The following is a 13,877-nucleotide window of genomic DNA, read 5'->3' as shown; positions in this document are numbered from 1 at the left end:
CCTCACACAGCAGTGGGTGTGGAGTAAAGAAACACGTGACCAGCCTGCATCATACACACAAAAGGGAAAGCAGGGAGACTCGAGCTTTAGTTCTGCCTTCGACAGTAACAAGCTAGGTGGTCAAGTCACTTAACCTACCAGGAGTTAAGTTTCCTTATCTGTTTAAATGAGGCGACTTAGTAGATGGTCTCAAAAAACCTTGCACTTTGTAGAGGTGAAGAAACTGGAACCCTTGAGCACTGTTGATTGGAATGTAAAATGGTGCGGGGCTGTGAAAAACAGTATAGTGGTTTTTCAAAGAATTAAAAATAGAATTCTGGCCAGGTGCCGTGGCTCTAGCCTGTAATCCCAGCACTTTGGGAGGCTGAGGCAGGCGGATCACCTGAGGTCAGGAGTTCGAGACCAGCCTGGCCAACATGATGAAACTCCATCTCTACTAAAACTCAGCTGGGCATGGGGGTGGGCATCTGTAATCTCAGCTACACAGGAGGGTGAGGCAGGAGAATTGATTTAACCCAGGAGGCAGAGGTTGCAGTAAGCCAAGAGCATGCCATTGCACTCCAGCTTAGGCAACAAGAGTGAAACTCCATCTCAAAAAAAAAAAAAGAAGAAAGAAAGAAACAGAATTCTACTTCTCACTTTATACCCTCAAAGACTTGAAAGCGGGGTCTTGAAGAGATATTTGTACAGCCATGTTCATAGTTGCCACATTCACAGTAGCCAAAAAGTGGAAAAACCCAAATATCTGTGAACCAATGGGCAGACAAACAAAAGATGACATACGGAGACAAGGGACTATTATTTCACTTTAAAAAGGAAGGACATTCTGATACATGCTACAACATAGATAAACTTTGAGGTCACCATGCTCAGCAAAGTACGCCAGTCACTATATAACAAAGACTGTATGATTCCACTTACATAAAGTACCGAGAACAGTCAAATTCATGGAGACAGGAAGTAGAAGGGTGGTCCCAGGGGTGGGAGGAAGAAGAAATGGGGAGGCATTGTTTTGTTTAACGGGGTACAGAATTTCAGCTTTGCAAGATGAAGCAAGTTCTGGAGACGGATAGTGGTGATCGTTGCACAATGTGAACGTACTAAACTATATCCTTAAAAACGGCTAATATGGCCAGGCGCGGTGGCTCACGCCTGTAATCCCAGCACTTTGGGAGGCCGAGGCTGGCAGATCACTTGAGGTCAGGAGTTCGAGACCAGCCTGGCCAACATGGCGAAACCCTATCTCTACTAAAAATACAAAAAATTAGCCTGGTGTGGTGGCACAACCCTGTAATCCCAGTTACTCGGGAGGCTGAGGCAGGAGAATCAAGTGAACCTGGGGGGCAGAGGTGGCAGGGAGCCCAGATCTCGCCACTGCCCTCCAGCCTGCGTGACAGAGCAAGACTCCATCACACGCACACACAAAAAGGCTAATACAATAATTTTACCATCTTTTTAAAAGTTGGTGAAAAAGGGGGAGCAATGTTTATGGTATATAAATTATGCCTCAATGTGCCTAGTTTTAGGGGGAAAAAAATCTTTCAGAAGTTTCCCCTGACACTTATCCTTCTATTCTTCAAGTCAACAAATACTTATCAATCACTCTGTGATCTGGATCTAATTTCCACGGGATTCTTTAGGGGGTCCTGTGGCAGGAACAGGAAACTCCTTTTTCCCTCCCACTCTGGCAAGTGTGGAAGAAGTTAAGGAACTTGGGCAAGGCTGCTCAGCCAGGAAGTGATAGTAGCCAGGTGGAGAAACTGGAGAACCCTGCCTGACTCCCAGGGACATGTCATCATCTACCTCGCTGCCTTTTCTATCTGCTCCACTAATTCTGCAAACGAGGAAGCAAAAGCTCAGAAAGGTTAAGAAAATTCTTCGCCGGGCATGGTACCACATGCCTGTAATCCCAGCACTCTAGGAGGCTGATGCGGGTGGATCTCTTGAGGTCAGGAGTTCGAGACCAGCCTGACCAACATGGAGAAACCCCATCTCTGCTAAAAAAACAAAATTAACCAGGCATGGTGGTACATGCCTGTAATCCCAGGTACTCGGGAGGCTGAGGCAGGAGAACTGCTTGAACCCGGGAGGCAGAGGTTGCAGTGAGCCAAGATCACACTTGCTCCCCAGCCTGGGCCACGGAGCGAGACTCCATCTCAAAAAAAAAGAAAGAAAAGAAAAAGAAAATTCTCCAAGATTACCCATCTGGCCAGTGGGCCCACAAGCAAGAAGTCAGGCCAACCACCTATCAGTCCAGTGTTCCTTCCAATCTGCCACAGAAAACTGTATCTGGGGAGAAAAGGAGCCACAGGGGTCTCACTAAAATTTCCAAAGCAGCCCACCCCCACCATTTGCAACCTTCTCCCCAAAACTGATAGTTTCATTTAATCATTCACTTAACAAAGCATTTACAAAACTCAATTTTTCTTTTTATAATAATCCTCTGGACACAAGTCTCCCCTTAGATAGTTACCCATTCATTATCTGATCAGCCGATATCTACCAATCACCTCATGCCTATAATCTCAGCACTAATTTGGATTTTTTTTTAATTTTTATTTATTTATTTTATTAGATAGAGTCTTGTTCTGCTGCCCAGGCTGGTCACCACCATACCTGGTTAATTTTTTGTATATTTAGTACAGACAGGGTTTCACCACGTTGGCCAGGCTAGTCTGGAACGCCTGACCTCAAGTGATCCTCCCACCTCAGCCTCCGAAAGTGCTGGGATTACAAAGTGCTGAGCCACTACGTCCAGCCTATTTTTTTCTTTTTTCTTTTCTTTTTTTTTTTTTTTAGATAGAGTCTTGCTCTGTTGCCCAGGCTAGAGTGCAATGGCACAATCTTGACTCACTGCAACCTCTGCCTCCCAGGTTCAAGTGATTTTTTTTTGCCACGGCCTCCAAAGTAGCTGGGATTACAAGCTTGCCACCACGCCCAGCTAATTTTTTGTATTTTTAGTAGAGACAGGGTTTCGCCATGTTGGCCAGGCTGATGTCAAACTCCTGACCGCAAGTGATCAGCCTGCCTCGGCCTCCCAAAGTGCTGGGATTACAGGTGTGAGCCACCGCACCCAGCCTTGGATCTTATTAGCATGGGTTTCTTCAAGGGCTCTTCTTGCCAAGGGGTCCTTAACACTGCACTGCTACTCTGTGGGATGATCACAAACCAATGGAAAGTACCCCTGGGGCATAACCAAGGGTCACAGTGCACAGCCATCAGTAAGTTTTCCAGCAGTCAAGAGAGGAAAGGGATCCGAGTTAATTCACCAACAGCTTTCACTTGTGGTTTCCACATTTAAACAAATGTCTCTAGGTCTAAAAGGGCCCAGAATTCATTGAATATTCACTGAGCATAAAAGTATCAATATCCCAATTACAAACAAGGATGCTAAGGTACAAAGAAGTAAATGGTTTTCCGAAGGCCACACAGCCAAAACCTAATAGTCAATCTCAGGTCTGTCCAATTTCAATACTATCCTTGCCCTAAAATTGAGGAATGCCTAAGAAACGAAAAACATACAGGTAGTGTTGTATTACTCATCTGAATTTTAAGGTGCATTTTGTTAAGTCCAGTGGCCATGCAAATATTATCATCTACTTATTCAGCCAATAAACATGTGTGAGCTTTTCTCGGGGATAAAGACATTACTAGTCCCAGTACTAGAGGCATTACCAGAAGCCGAGAAAAAACTACCCATATATTATCAGTCTCACCTTCAAGAGGATTATAATCTAGTAAAGGTAGTGCCAATCTTAGCTCCTAGTAAGGGAGATAAATTCTTGCATGCAGACTTTAAATAACAAGGCAGAACATCTGTGACATCACAACATTAAAAAGGATTTAGTGATAAGAGGCAAGGCAATAATTGATTGTTGCAGACAGACGAAGAGAGAATGTTGGCCCTAACCATGGGTAAGCGGAGGGAAGCCTGGGAGGGCATCCAGCAGAGAGAAACTGCGCGAACAGAGGGAGAGAGCTGTCTCTATTTAAAAATACACAAAAATTAGCTGGCTGTGGTGGCACATGCCTGTAATCCCAGATACTTAGGAAGCTGAGGTTGGAGAATTGCTTGAACCTGGGTGGCAGAGTTTGCAGTGACCCAAGATCATGCCACTGCACTCCAGCCTGGGCAAGAGAGCCAGACTCCATCACAAAAGTAAACAAACAAACAAAAAATGTGATAAGTACCTTTGGGGAAGAAATTAAGAAAAAGAGAGAAAGAAAGAGAGAGAGAGAGAGAGGAAGGGAGGAAGGGAGGGAGGGAGGAGGGGAGGGAGGGAGGGAGGGAAATAAAGAAAGAAAGGAAGGAAGGAAGGAAGAAGGGAGGGAGGGAGGAAAGAAAGGAAGGGAGGGAGGGAGGAAGGAAAGAAGGAACGAAGGAAGGAAAGAAAGAGGAAAAGAAAAGAAAATGTGAGTCGTGTATGTAATTTAATTTTCTTCTTTTTTTCTTGAGACCGTCTCCATCTGCCACGCAGGCTGGAGTGCAGTGGCATGACCCTGGCTCACTACAAGCTCTGCCTCCTGGGTTCAAGCAGTTCTCGTGCCTCAGCTCTGGCGTAGCTGGAGAACAGGAACTCGCCGCCATGCCTGGCTTTTTGAATTATTAGTGACACGGGGTTTCACCATGTTGGCCAGGCTGGTCTCAAACTCCTGATCTCTTTTTTCTTTTCTTTTTTACCAAAAACTCCTGAGAGTATACCAAGTAATCAAACTCCTGATCTCAAGTGATCTACCCACCTCTGACTCCCAAAGTGCTGGGATTAGAGTGCGAGCCACTGCACCTGGCCTGTAATTTAATTTTCTAGTGGCCATATTGGAAAAAATAAAAAGCAGCAAGTGAAATTAATTTATACACACACACACACACACACACACACTTTCCCCTTCCACACCTGAGACAGTCTCACTCTGTCACCCAGGCTAGAGTGCAGTGGCAGGAACACAGCTCACTACAGCCTTGAACTCCTGGGCTCAAGTGATCCGCCCACCTCAGCTCTCCAAAGTGCTAGAATTACAGGCGTGAGCCACCGTGCCCAGCCCATAATATATTTTAATCCAGTAAATTCAAAATATCACCGTTTTAACATGTAAACAATATAAAAATTATAATGGGATATTTTACATTTGGTTTTTCACATTAAGCCTGCAAAGTCTGTATAGGTCACACTCACAGCACCCCTCACGGTGCTGACCACATTTCAAAGTGCTCCACAGCCCCTTAGGACTGGTGGCTATAGATCTGGACACATGGATCTTTCACAGGGGTAGTAGTTAATAACATCCTGAAGAGAAGACTTAAAATGTCAGGCTAAGTTTGGTATTCATCTACAAAAAGACAAAAGGGAGTAGACGATCTTCGAGAACCTGTAGTGACAGGAAGCAAGGACTGGTATCAGCCACTGAGGCTGCTGCCCCACCCAAGCTCTCAGCTCTCAGGGGCCCTAGACACCATGTCATCTGCCCAGGTCCCTCTAGTCCCCTTCACAGGGCCCCTTCTGAGACACCCTGTCTCCCTCTATCGGCTGCACCCTATTTATCTCCAGTCATTTCCACAATCACGTCATTACCAAGCTGAAGCCCCTTGCCCCTCATTTTCCTGGATAAGCCTTATTAGCCTATAGAAAGTAAACTGCCAAAGTCCCATCCTTCCATCCCTGCTCCTGGACCAGCCAGACCCCCCAGAAGATGGCCTTTCAATATCACTAAATGGGCGGGCAAGGACGCAAAAGTAGGAATTCTAGTTCTTGAACTTTCCCAGGGTCCTGCCTGTGCGTTCCTGCTCTTATTTACTGACGTATTAATTCTCTGTCATCTATATCAGATCAACTTTTTCCATCTACTCAAGTATCCAAAGCCACTCCAAGTCCCCTTCATGCTCGGTGATAATCCTGCCTCCCAAATTATTTTATTTTATTTTATTTATTTATTTACTTTCTGAGAGAAAGTCTTACTCTGTCGCCCAGGCTGGAGTGCAGTGGGGCGATCTTGGCTCACTGCAACCTCCGCCTCCCAGATTCAAGGGATTCTCCTGCCTCAGCCTCCCAAGTAGCTGGGATTACAGGCACACATCACCACGCCTGGCTAACTTTTTTTATTTTTAGTAGAGATGGGGTTTTGCCATATGGGCCAGGTTGGTCTTGAACTCGTGACCTGAGGCAATCCACCCACCTCAGCCTCCAAAAGTGCTGGGATTACAGGAATGAGCCACCACACCCAGCCAAGCAGTCTGGTTTTTTAAAATTTACCTCCTCCCATACTACCAACCTCTTTCTTCCCAAGCACCATTAACATCTAAAGAATATTTTTTTTTATCCTTTTATGTTCTACAAAATTGGGATTATAGTATACATGGCTCTTGCTGCTTCTTTTCTCGTGGGAATCTTTCCAGGTCAAGTAGTGCAGAAATCCAAGGAATGGATGTGTCACATTTTAGCCAACCGTTCCTCTGTCAAAAGCATCCACTTAGTTTCCAATTCTTTGCCACTACAAACAATGCTGCAATAAATATTCTTGTGCAAACAAATGACATACAGCTGCTTTTATTCTATGGGAAAGAGTCCCACGGGAGGAACTGCTGGGTCAAAGGCTTTGTGTGTTTGAAATGTTAATAGACTCTGCCAGAACGCTTTCCGAATGCTTATTCCCAGCAGCAATGCTTCAGCATCCCCTGACAGCAAGGATTGTTGCTTTTTAAAATTTTTGCCAGTCTTGGTGGTCTGCTGTACATTACAAAAGTTCCTTTGTTTGCTTTGGTTTTTTGAGATAGTCTTGCTCTGTGGCCCAGGCTGGAGTGCATTGGTGCCATCTCAGCTCACTGTAACCTCTGCCTCCCAGGTTCAAGCAATTCTCCTACCTCAGCCTCCCAAGTAGCTGCAACTACAGGCATCCGCCACCATGCCTGGCTAGTTTTTGTATTTTTAGTAAAGACATGGTTTCACCATGTTGGCCAGGACGGTCTCAAACTCCTGACCTCAAGTCATCCATCTCCCTAGGCCTCCCAAAATACTGGGATTACAGGCATGAGCCACTGCACCCAGCCTAAAGTTTAAAAACTCTCCCTCACCTCCCATCCTGCTCAGAAAATTATTTAATAATTCTCTTTTTTGACAATTCTTTCTGAGCCTCCTTCTCTGCCTCCTATTCTTCTTCCACCTCCAAAATTTAAGCAGAAAACAGGGCTCGGTCCTGTCCTTTTCTCCTCTCTTTGCACATCCTTCTTTGACAATTTCATCATTTGTCAGGGTTTCAATCACCCACTCTAAGCAATTTATATTCAGAACCTGAATCTACATGCCCAGCCCAGAAGGCTCTCTCAAGCTCCAGATTTCTCACTGCTCATGGGACACTTCTCATAGAGCCTGCTCACACCTCAAAAATCAGAAGGATCAAACCCAAACTCTCCTTGACTTGCCTCAAATTTATTCCTCCCCCAGCTCTATTGGTAGAGTAGTATCATCCTTCTCACAGGTACGCAGGCTTGAATGATGTCATTATTTACCTCTCCCCATATCCAGCCACCTGCCTCGTCTGGACGGTTCTCTCTCCCGTCTCTTATCCACCCTGTGCAGACTCCCGCACAGATCACCAGGACTCCTGCAGTAACCCAGCTGGAACCCCCCACTCCAGTATGTACACCCACCCTGCCAGCCCAGCCCTCCAACACCTCAACAACTTCAGACCAAGTTAAACCCAAACATCCTAAGAGCACTTCAAGCTCTTTCCAGCTCCTGCTCCAGTCTGCCTCTCCAGCCTCCAGACTGAGGACTCATATTCCAAACTCAACGTGAGTCTGCCCGATTGCTTGTAGCCTAGAGGAGATTTCCTCATCGGAGAAGAATTTGTAAAGAAGGAATAAGAAAGGTAAACAGATGCTTACTGCAGTTCCTTCTGCCGCTCTGGCCCTATCTCTGCCAAGGAAATGTCTTTCTCTCTCCTACTTTCAAAAAGGAAAAATATTTGGCAGGAAAGAATTAAATAAGTAAATGAACCACATAATATCAAATGACAAGGACTCACAATTGGGTATATGTAGACACTCACGAAATGACCAAAAACCAAAGACAAAAGAACAGGGAAACCATCCACCAGAGTCAAAAGCATCCTACGCTGATACAAATAGCAAAGAATCATTTTACAATCACATCTGTCTTGTGATTGAGTTTCATGTATCAGATATTCATAAATGACTAGCATTCAAACTCAGCCAGATTTACATTATAATAGAAAAGATCGCTACAGTAAACTAAACCCACTAAATAAACCTTAATGAGACAAGAACACAAAAACTACTTAACATAATACTATAGTAATTTGAGAAGGAAACAATAAAAATTACACTTTATAAACATTTATTTGATGCCTATGAATTAAACCCTATCCCGCAGAATCCAGGGACGATAACGAAGTAAGAGATCAGGTTAATGACCTCAAAGAGCATAAACGTCAGCTAAACAGATGAAACAGTTCTATGAAATGAGAACAGACAAAGAAAAATATTTTTTTCAAGGACAAAGAGTTGACAAAAAAATGGAATACAAATGAGTAGCACGAGATTGGACAAAATAGATTTGCTGGAGTAAGTTACACAGAAAAAGTCCTCATATGTTTTGTGTCAAAGCAAAGAGAATAACAAGATGACTTTAAATTATGGAAGATCTCTACGAAAAATACACTACACCTTAGTTTTTCCTTCCTTTTCTTGCTGGTAGACACATAAATACAATGATCTGCCCCATCTCAGGAATGTGTGTGTGTGTGCATGTGTGTGCATGTGTGTGCGTGTGTGTGTGTGTGTGTGTGTGTAGAGAGACAGAGATATAAATATATCTGCCTAACAGATCTGCCCCATCTCAGTTTCGCCCATGTGTGTGTATGAGTGTGTGTATAGAGAGACAGAGATATAAATATATCTGCCTAACAGCATCTTCAGAGCTTTCTAACCCAGCAATAACAATTAGAATCTGAGTTTCAATTAGACTTACTCAGCACTTAGGAAAGACCCTGTGAGAGCTCCTCCGTGGACTGGGACTCCAGCCTCTACTGATGGAAACTGTCAACAATCCATCATCCCTGCTAATGGTGGGATGCAGTGTCACAGATAATTTAAACAGCTGTCAGAGCTGAGCAGCTCTTCAGACTTCCATATGGCTCATAAAATGCACATGTGCTCTGTGCCCTCCCCACTCCCAAGAAAGAGTTGGGAGGAAGGATATGAAGTCAGACAAACCGGGACTCAATCCCAGCTCTATGCTTCAATATTCTCATGTACAATATGGCTTTCCAATATCCCTTTTGTGTAGCAGAGGAAAGCAAGCACTTGAAAGTACCCAGCACAGCACCAGCTGCGGAAAAGCTATTTAGTAAATGTGGGTAACCATACCTTTCTTCTCTTCCCTTGAGTTCCTCAACCTCTTCCAGCAAGCCACCTCCCAAATATTGAGTTCCCCAAAGCAAAAGAGACAAACTCTATGTCAAACTCTGAACAAGAGAATTTACAGATTATCAAACACAGAAAAAAGCAGACAGGGATTTTTTGACCTGCTTCCTGGATCACCTACGGTACACACACCTGCAAGAGCACAGACTAAGCCAGCTGCAGACCCCAAACCCCAGCTATACTACAGGAACTGTGGGAACTGGTAAGCATCTTATGCACATAGAAAGCCTGGGTCTCCCAGGCCCACTTAGGAGCAGCAACAACATGCCACAGGTAGGGGACAGGTGAGGAGCAGGGAAAGAGGTGAGAAGACACTCAGAAGCCTGAGCATAATGGCCAGACTTACAAGGTGGGACAAGCTGGCCAGGTTACTTCACCTCTCTCACCTCCGTCCTCTGAAGTGAGTCTGAACTCACTCTAAGATCTCTCTGAGTTTTTTTTATGATTTTAATAAGATTCTAATGCTACAGTGCAAGATTTTAAGATGTGTGTTTTTAGTATTTCTAAAATAGCATCAGAGGGTCAGGGATGGTGGCTTACATCTGTAATTCCAGCACTTTGGGAGCCCAGGTGGTTGGATCACTTGAGGTCAGGAGTTCAAGACCAGCCTGGCCAACATGGTGAAACCCCGTCTCTACTAAAACTACAAAAATTAGTCAGGCGTGGTGGCAGGTGCCTGTAATCCCAGCTACTCGGGAGGCTGAGGCAGGAGAATCGCTTGAACCTGGAAGGCAGAGGTTGCAGTGAGCTGAGATCATGCCTCTGCACTCCAGCCTGGGCTACAGAGCAAGACTCCATCTCAAAAAAATGAAATATTTAAAAAATAAAATAGAAACCAGAAATTGCCCTGTGATTAGTTATAAGATACCCTATAGCCTATAGAATTAGGAATGAATGGGGTTTGGTTTCACGTTGTATGTGTTGCAGTTGCAATGCATATATAAATTGAGCACTAAGATAGTAAGGTCCATTGTCAGTTTTATAGTTTGTGGAAGGGCTAAAGTTATAATAGATTTAAACAAATGAAAAATTGCATCTTTAGTTTTTTCTTATTCCTGTCTGGGGGATTAGCATGTATTAAGCCTGTATAAGTGTCCACAGTAACACGGAGAAACTTCAAACATCCAAACGGTGGATACTGAGTAACATCAGTTTGCCAGATAGCATAAGGCACCAAACCTCATGGGTTGGCACCAAGCCTAAGGAAAAAGAAGAGACAGAAGGCTGTTGGCACTTAGGACAAGTTGGCAGGTTTTTGTTTTTAAACCTCAATCGCTCCACCCAACACGAAGGTAGCAAATGTGCTTTCTGTAAGACTACACTGAATCAAAAGCTCAAAAGTGAACTTCCTTTTGCTCAGTGATCTCTCGTAGAGCAGAACAGGATGTGAAATGAGGACGGTACCAAATGAAATACGACAATGCAGGGGGTGGAGAGAAACAGGGCTTGAACATAAAACGTTTATCATCAACTGGCCATAAGGAAAGATGAACGCTTTGAAATTGTGGGCTCTCTTCAAACACTAGATGTTATTTATTAACCACCCCTTCTTTTCTTTCTATAAAGAAATTCAGTACAGTATCAGCTTGGATATATTTACAATACTTCTCTTGGAGGAAGTCCAGAGTCTACATTTGGTCTTAAAAGAAGGCTCTTCCTGCATGGAAGCTATCTCAAAAAGCCAAAACACACAGTCAGAAAAGCTGAGCCTCTCGTTAACATTTTCCAAGCATACAGTAGCTATGCACCATTTGGCACTCACCAAAACCCCTCCAAAAGTATCAAAAGGCTGCCAACGTCTCTTTGATTTACAAGAATAATTCCTCAAAAAGAGTCTGTTTGCAGAAGAATTTCACTTCTAGGGGTTTGCTGATCAAAAGTTTACTGTCTCCCCATAGAGAGTTGACTGGTTTTAGTGACTTGGCCAAATATCAAAATAGCTGTAATTAAATGGAATTGTGAAAGCCAGATGAGGTATAAAAACTGAGGGTGATCCCAAAGAAACTAAAATTATGCTTAGCACATGTTTAAATTATATACCAGTCACAGGGCAAACCACTGTCAGACACACCTCCCAGGAGAAAAATAGACCAATATGACTGAAGGAAGTGTGTGCATTGAGACAAGCTGTTTCACTGTGCAGAACTAAAGCTGCCTGAAGTGATTGTCTAAGTTTTTCAAGACAAATATCTCACACCCAGTTATTTTGCTATGATATGAAATATTGAGAAGCCTCAGGATCTCAATGCTGTTCATAGGATTATAAGTAGAAACCAACTCATGGGAGGCAGCAGCTACGTAGGTCAGGTCCAAGGGAGAAATTTTCTAGTCCAAAAGATGATAACAGATTAAATGATCACCTGTCCAAAAGGTCCCCTAACCAGTGTCAATTCCAGAACCACTCCTCCACTCCTGAAAAGGAGGTGCTGTAAAGACCCCTAGAGTCTTACAATTGCATGGCCACCTGAAATATCCTAAGAAACATTTTCTCTTTCTTTTGTGTGTGTGTGTGTGTGTGTGTGTGTGTGTGTGTGTGTGTGTGTGTTCACTCCATATTACAAAGGACTCACTCATCATTACAAAGGATTAAAAAGAAAAGCTCCTAAATTTTATTATTATTATTATGAGATGGCATCTCACTCTTGTCGCCCAGGCTGGAGTGCAATGGCGCAATCTCAGCTCACCACGACCTCGCCTCCCAGGTTGAAGAGATTCTCCTGCCTCAGCCTCCACAGTAGCTGCGATTACTGGCGCACACTACCATGCCTGGATCATTTTTGTATTTTCAGTAGAGAAGGGGTTTCACTAAGTCGGCCAGGCCAGTCTCAAACTCCTGACCTCAAGTGATCCGCCCACCTCAGCCTCCCAAAGTGCTGGGAATACAGGCGTGAGCCACTGCACTCCAGCCTGGGTGACAGAGTGCAACCATGTCTAAAATAAAACAAAATAAATAAAAAAAATCTCAGGGAACTGAGCAAGTCTTCCCACCTCAAGAGTTCATCACCTCCCATCTGCCAGGTGATGCCTATATTCCACTCACAGAAGTTCAATATTTTTTTTTGGTTCAGTCCATCATACTCTTTAAAAAAAAAAAAAATGCGACCATTCTGGCCAACATGGTGAAAACTCATCTCTACTAAAAATACAAAAAAATTAGCCAGGTGTAGTGGCATGTGCCTGTGGTCCCAGCTACTCGGGAGGTTGAGGTGGAAGAATCGCTTGAACCTGGGAGGCGGAGGTTGCAGTGAGCCGAGATTGCGCCACTGAACTCCAGCCTGGCGACAGAGCAAGACTCCATCTCAAAAACAAAAAAAAAACAAAAAGCTGCTATTTCCCCTCCCTTCATTTTTATATTATTTCTTTTTAAATTCATTCTTTTTTTTTTTTTTTGAGATGGAGTCTCACTTTGTTACCCAGGCTGGAGTGCAACAGCATGATCTCAGCTCACTGCGATCTCTGTCTCCCGGGTTCAAGCAATTCTCCTGCCTCAGCCTCCTGAGTAGCTGGGATTAAAGGCGCATTCTACCACACCCGGCTAAGTTTTGCATTTTTAGTAGAGACGAAGTTTCTTCATGTTGGCCAGGCTGGTCTTGAACTCCTGACCTCAGATGATCCACCTGCCTCAGCCTCCCAAACTGCTAGGATTACAGGTGTAAGCCACCACACCCGGCCTGAATTCATTCTTGAAGGAGAGGCAGGAAAGACTGAAGAGCTGCAGCAGAGACATAATGTATTTTGGAAAAGCCCCTGAGGTGGTTAAGATGGACCCTCTCCCCAGACTGGGAACCTCAGCGGCTTCGAAGGCTCTGACCCACTTTGTGTATTTAGGCATGGCAGTGGCTTTCTAACTTTGACAGATAGACATATTTTGCCTTGTGACTTAGTATCCCGTATAATGGCTAATTTTACATGTCAAGTTGGAAGGTGTTTTGGGTGAGACTGACACTGAACTGGGGAACTCTGAGTAAAGCAAAATACCCCCTACAATGTGGGTGGGCCATATCCAATCACTTGAAAAAACAATGGATTAAACAAAAAGAGCAGCTTCCCAGAGCAAGAGGAATTCAACAGCAGACCGCCTTCAAGCTGCATCTATGCCATCAGCTCTCCTGGGTCTCCGGGAGTCCATGCTGCAAATTCCCGACCTGCCAGTCTCAATAATGGGCTGATCCAATTCTTTATAATACAACTACATACACACTTACAAACACACCTTGTGTGCCTCTGGAGAACCACAATATACCTGATGACTGACGGCAGGATAGATACCAAACTGAAACAAGTGTTTCAAGAAACAATAGTTATCCTCACTATATGCAAAATATTTAGATACTTTTTATTCCATATTAAGCTGCCTTAATATACATCACGTGTCTTTTTTTTTTTTTTTCCCCGAGAGGAGTTTTGCTCTTGTTGCCCAGGCTGGAGTGCAGTGGCG

This window comes from Callithrix jacchus, chromosome 4 (assembly GCF_049354715.1).
Source record: "Callithrix jacchus isolate 240 chromosome 4, calJac240_pri, whole genome shotgun sequence".
NCBI lineage: Eukaryota > Metazoa > Chordata > Mammalia > Primates > Cebidae > Callithrix > Callithrix jacchus.
Note: the sequence above shows the minus strand (reverse complement) of the source record.